Raw genomic sequence first — 6,488 nt, forward strand, 5'->3', positions numbered from 1 at the left:
AACCAGGGTACCATTTCGTGTAGTATACTGCATGCCGTACCTTGCCAGAATTACCCGCTTAAACCTATAGATAGGGTACCATTTCGTGTAGTATACTGCATTCCATACCTTGCCAGAGTTACCCGCTTAAACCTATAGCCAGGGTACCATTCTGTGTAGTATAGTGCATTCCGTACCTTGCCAGAGTTACCCACTTATACCTATAGCCAGGGTACCATTCTGTGTAGTATACTGCATTCCGTACCTTGCCAGAGTTACACGCTTAAACCTATAGCCGAGGTACCATTCTGTGTAGTATACTGCATTTCGTACCTTGACAGAATTACCCGCTTAAACCTATAGCCAGGGTACCATTCTGTGTAGTATACTGCATTCCGTACCTTGCCAGAGTTACCCACTTATAACTATAGCCAGGGTACCATTCTGTGTAGTATACTGCATTCCATACCTTGCCAGAGTTATACGCTTAAACCTATAGCCGAGGTACCATTCTGTGTAGTATACTGCATTTCGTACCTTGACAGAATTACCCGCTTAAACCTATAGCCAGGGTACCATTTCGTGTAGTATACTGCATTCCGTACCTTGCCAGAGTTACCCTCTTAAACCTATAACCGACGTACCATTTCGTGTAGTATACTGCATTGCGTACCTTGCCAGAATTACCCGCTTAAACCTATAGCCAGGGTACCATTCTGTGTAGTATACTGCATTCCGTACCTTTCCAGAGTGACCCACTTAAACTGATAGCCAGGGTACCATTCTGTGTAGTATACTGCATTCCGTACCTTGCCAGAGTTACCCGCTTAAACCGATAGCCAGGGTACCATTTCGTGTAGTATACTGCATTCCGTACCTTGCCAGAGTTACCCACTTAAACCTATAGCCAGGGTACCATTTCGTGTAGTATACTGCATTCCGTACCTTGCCTGAGTTACCCGCTTAAACCTATAGCCAGGGTACCATTCTGTGTAGTATACTGCATTCTGTACCTTGCCAGAGTTACCCACTTAAACCTATAGCCAGGGTACCATTCTGTGTAGTATACTGCATTCCGTACCTTGCCAGAGTTGCCCGCTTAAACCTATAGCCAGGGTACCATTTCGTGTAGTATACTGCATTCCGTACCTTGCCAGAGTTACCCGCTTAAACCTATAGCCAGGGTACCATTTCGTGTAGTATACTGCATTCCGTACCTTGCCAGAGTTACCCGCTTAAACCTATAGCCAGGGTACCATTTCGTGTAGTATACTGCATTCCGTACCTTTCCAGAGTTACCCACTTAAACTGATAGCCAGGGTACCATTCTGTGTAGTATACTGCATTCCGTACCTTGCCAGAGTTACCCACTTAAACCGATAGCCAGGGTACCATTTCGTGTAGTATACTGCATTCCGTACCTTGCCAGAGTTACCCACTTAAACCTATAGCCAGGGTACCATTTCGTGTAGTATACTGCATTCCGTACCTTGCCAGAGTTACCCGCTTAAACATATAGCCAGGGTACCATTCTGTGTAGTATACTGCATTCTGTACCTTGCCAGAGTTACCCACTTAAACCTATAGCCAGGGTACCATTCTGTGTAGTATACTGCATTCCGTACCTTGCCAGAGTTGCCCGCTTAAACCTATAGCCAGGGTACCATTTCGTGTAGTATACTGCATTCCGTACCTTGCCAGAGTTACCCGCTTAAACCTATAGCCAGGGTACCATTTCGTGTAGTATACTGCATTCCGTACCTTGCCAGAATTACCCGCTTAAACCTATAGCCAGGGTACCATTTCGTGTAGTATACTGCATTCCGTACCTTGCCAGAGTTGCCCGCTTAAACCTATAGCCAGGGTACCATTCTCTGTAGTATACTGCATTCCGTACCTTGCCAGAGTTACCCACTTATACCTATAGCCAGGGTACCATTCTGTGTAGTATACTGCATTCCGTACCTTGCCAGAGTTACACGCTTAAACCGATAACCAGGGTACCATTTCGTGTAGTATACTGCATTCCGTACCTTGCCAGAGTTACCCTCTTAAACCTATAGCCGACGTACCATTTCGTGTAGTATACTGCATTCCGTACCTTGCCAGAATTACCCGCTTAAACCTATAGCCAGGGTACCATTCTGTGTAGTATACTTCATTCCGTACCTTGCCAGAATTACCCGCTTAAACCTATAGCCAGGGTACCATTTCGTGTAGTATACTGCATTCCGTACCTTGGTAGAGTTACCCACTTAAACCGATAACCAGGGTACCATTCTGTGTAGTATACTGCATTCCGTACTTTGCCAGAGTTACCCTTTTAAACCTATAGCCGACGTACCATTTCGTGTAGTATACTGCATTCCGTACCTTGCCAGAATTACCCGCTTAAACCTATAGCCAGGGTACCATTCTGTGTAGTATACTGCATTCCGTACCTTGCCAGAATTACACGCTTAAAGCTATAGCCAGGGTACCATTTCGTGTAGTATACTGCATTCCGTACCTTGCCAGAGTTGCCCGCTTAAACCTATAGCCAGGGTACCATTCTGTGCAGTATACTGCATTCCGTACCTTGCCAGAGTTACCCACTTATACCTATAGCCAGGGTACCATTTCGTGTAGTATACTGCATTCCGTACCTTGCCAGAGTTACACGCTTAAACCGATCGAGAATTGGTCTCACTTTATTGGTTCCTGTTTCAAAATGTATACAAAGAGTGTATATCTGTTCTACTAATAAGAAACATGACCGTTTTCGTGGAAATGTGCTGTGTTTATCACGATATTTTGTACAAAAGAGAATGAAGATCAACATGTTTGTAGAATTCCCCTGTATTTAAACAGATATAAGTATTGGGGGATTATTTTATACCATGCATATATGAGGGCTGTACCCTCCGGGGGGTAGGGGGTAGTTGCCCCCTTGAAAATCTCATTTATATTGGGGTTTTTTACTCCAGAAAATAGCATACACATCTCGGGGTTTAATTTGTATAGTGTTTGATTTTTGTATATAAAACGTAATTGGAGGCTAAGCACAATCCCTCCACCATTGGCCGGAAACGCGCACCGGTCCTGTATCGAATGAACCATTTTCGTTATTGAAAATCAGTGGAGGGCGTTGATAATTCGGTCAAGGCGCTTGTCGCACCAAATCCGCTCCATGTGACAACATGTTCCAAGTCGATCGTACGTCGATGAGTAGGTTGTTATACGTTACAGGTCCCTAGCTTTCAGATAATGAAACATATTAATCGTTAAAAACTGCATAACAATTAACAAGAGAAATATATGTCTCCTATCGAACCGTGTTGAACAATATTGTAAAAAACAAAACAATTTTCTTTCTTTTTCATTTACACAATTTTGGGTATGAAGAAAATAAATGTCTGACAATTTGTCCATTTTTAACTGAAAAACCCCCGAAAATATTTCTTTTTTCACCCCCAATATTTTTTGTTGACAGGTATATATACTTTGTCAAAAAAGAAACGCATAGCCGAAATATTCATGAAATTATCTTTTTAATACAAAGTGGCATAATTTCGTTATTTATGATCGTATCACAGTAAAATTTGACATGGGTATCTGACAAATGTTCTTGCTATGGACTGACGGTAGTGGAGTCGATTTCGTCTGCAAACAGCGTCGCACGAGGGCGCTGAAATCAGTACCTTGTGTGGCCACAAGCAGCAGCAATCACTGCGCGACATTTCCTTGGCATAGACTGAATGAGTCTCTGAATCCGGACACGCGGACTCCTAGCCCATTCTTCCTGCAGTGCATGTGACATTTGCGGAAGCGTCTGAGGCTCCGAGTCACGCTGGCGTACACGTCTGTCCAGTACGTCCCATATTATGTTCAATGGGGTTGAGATCTGGCGATCTCGATGGCCATGGCAGCAACTTGATGTTCTCATTCTTTAGGAAATCCATTGTTACACGCGTCGTATGCGGCCTGACATTGTCCTGCTGAACGAGTTCTGTCTGTCGATTCAAAATTGTAAAACACAATGGGAAGAATTTCATCCCGGTAGCGTACAGCTGTCAGGTTGCCTTGTACGAACACAAGTTCACTTCTGCCGGTGTATGAGATGGCTCCCCACATTATGACACTCCCTCCACCGAATATGTCAACTTGGGCGACGCAGTTGTTGGCAAAACGTCCATTGCGGCGTCTGTAAACACGTTGTCGTCCATCACGTCGCTGTAGAAGGAAAAGTGACTCGTCGCTGAACCATACTCGCCGCCAGTTTCCGAAGTTCCACCCCTATACATTCGTTCACCAGCGAACACGTAAATGTCGATGTTGACATCGCAGGACGGGGCCAACATATGGTCTCCTAGCCCGTAAACCAACTTCTCGAAGTCGGTTCCGAATGGTTTGTGCAGACACCCTTCTCAAACCAGGTATGCATCCAGCAGTGTCCGTTGGTGTGGCAGTTCGGTGACGCAAGTGCAGAACCCGGATGTAACGATCTTGTGCTGCAGTTGTTATGCGAGGTCTTCCACTTCTGGGCCGGTCTTCAGTTGATTGAAACTGCTGGTACCTGTCCCAGAGACGTAAAATGGTGCTCTGGTGGATGTTCATATGACGTGCAACTGCTGATTGCGATTCACCTAACTGGAGGCGGACTATTGCAAATATTTCGATTCGGCAGGCTTAGTCCTGGCATGTTGTAATTCGTCTACGTCGAAATGGAAATGAGGCATCATTGCGAGCATTGCAGCCTTAAATAACCATCACTACCCCTATCTTTCCCCCGAGTTTCACGTGTATTCGCCAAAATCTGACCATTTCACGCCGATTTCCTGCAGTTGTCACACATGCGTTAAATTTGATTTAGGGTGCATTTGAGCATCCTGTCCCTTTCCAGGAACATTAACAAACATAGTCATTCAGCAACATTGTACAAAAAAACAAACATATTTTGTAAAACCAAACACTTTTCTTCTTTCCCTGTCGCCTATGCGTTTCTTTTTTGACAGAGTATAGTAGTAAGAAGTATTCCAAGAGTATTGCTAAAATAGTCCATGTCCCCTACAGGGTCCAACAATGTTTCGTATCTCCTAAGATCAAGGTCCATATTTCTGTGTAAAATTAGTAAATTGCTATGAAAATCAAACTTGATGTGTAACAGTACATATTAAAGGTATCAAAGTCAAACGATGTGTAACAGGACATGATAAAGCTATCAAAGTCAAAGTTGGTGTGTAACAGTACATGATTAAACTGTCAAAGTCAAACTTGGTGTGTAACAGTACATGATAAAGCTATCAAAGTGAAACATGGTGTGTAACAGTACATGATAAAGCTGTACTAAAAATTGCAGCCCAACATTTGAAGGAATTTCGACAAAAAGTTCGGAAAATTATATAAGGTACACACGCACGCACACACATACAGACAGACAGAAGGACGGAGAGAAAACCTATAGTCCTCTCACTGGTGTAGGATTTTATATATGGGGTGGGGGGGGGTGGGGGGAAGAGTGATCCCACTATTGGGGGTCAACCCACACTATGTATGTATGTATGTATGTATGTACGTATGCCAGTATGTATGTTTGATTTTATAAAATTTAATACATTAAACAACAAGGTGTGATGGGGGCATTGCCCTCGCCCTCGCCTCTATGCTACGCCTCTGACCGCCACCCCCCACCCCCGGTTGGACCGGTAGAAGATTAGTAATAGGCTGTGAACGGTTAACGATACTGGTCATTGATCCCTCCCACCCTCGCTACGCCATTGACCCCCCATCCCAGGTTGGACCGGTAGAGGGTTAGTAATAGGCTGTGAACATTTATCGATACTGGTCATCGACTACCCCCCCCCCCCCCCCCCCCTACGCCTCTGACCCTCCACCCCCGGTTGGACCGGTAGAGGGTTAGTAATAGGCTATGAACGGTTAGCGATGCTGGTCATCGATTCTCCGCGCAGCCAAAACAAATAAAAAGAGTGAAAGTGGGAAATACAAACACAGCAATCGAGGCTTAACGAGGTTTATTTTAAATCTGTCACAGTCGTGGTCTTCGTCTGGTGTGTCGTTTTGTACTAATACGCCAAGCAGACGGATATCTGGAAACAGGAGAAAGGTAGAATTAGAGTTTGTTGAGCATTAGTACGCAATTAAATCACGACCAGAGTTCGCTGGTTGAACATTAGTACGCAGTTATTTCACGCCCAGAGTTCGCTGGTTGAACATTAGTACGCAGTTATTTCACGGCCAGAGTTCACTGGTTGAACATTAGTACGCAGTTATTTCACGGCCAGAGTTCACTGGTTGAACATTAGTACGCAGTTATTTCACGGCCAGAGTTCGCTGGTTGAACATGAGTACGCAGTTATTTCACGGCCAGAGTTCACTGGTTGAACATTAGTACGCAGTTATTTCACGGCCAGAGTTCACTGGTTGAACATTAGTACACAGTTATTTCACGGCCAGAGTTCACTGGTTGAACATTAGTACGCAGTTATTTCACGGCGAAAGTTCTCTGGTTG

At 44.4% G+C, this 6,488-nt stretch overlaps 1 long non-coding RNA gene across 1 annotated transcript in view; it reads right to left on the reverse strand.

Annotated features, from left to right (window-relative positions):
- Positions 1 to 5,975: 5,975 nt before the first annotated feature.
- The window catches only part of LOC121376849, a 4,271-nt gene continuing 3,758 nt past the window's right edge, over positions 5,976 to 6,488 (reverse strand). Inside the window, exon 4 of the long non-coding RNA XR_005958538.1 lies at positions 5,976 to 6,065. This is a non-coding gene — a long non-coding RNA (uncharacterized LOC121376849). The remainder of the gene's footprint in view (positions 6,066 to 6,488) is intronic.

This window comes from Gigantopelta aegis, chromosome 7 (assembly GCF_016097555.1).
Source record: "Gigantopelta aegis isolate Gae_Host chromosome 7, Gae_host_genome, whole genome shotgun sequence".
NCBI classification, from domain to species: domain Eukaryota; kingdom Metazoa; phylum Mollusca; class Gastropoda; order Neomphalida; family Peltospiridae; genus Gigantopelta; species Gigantopelta aegis.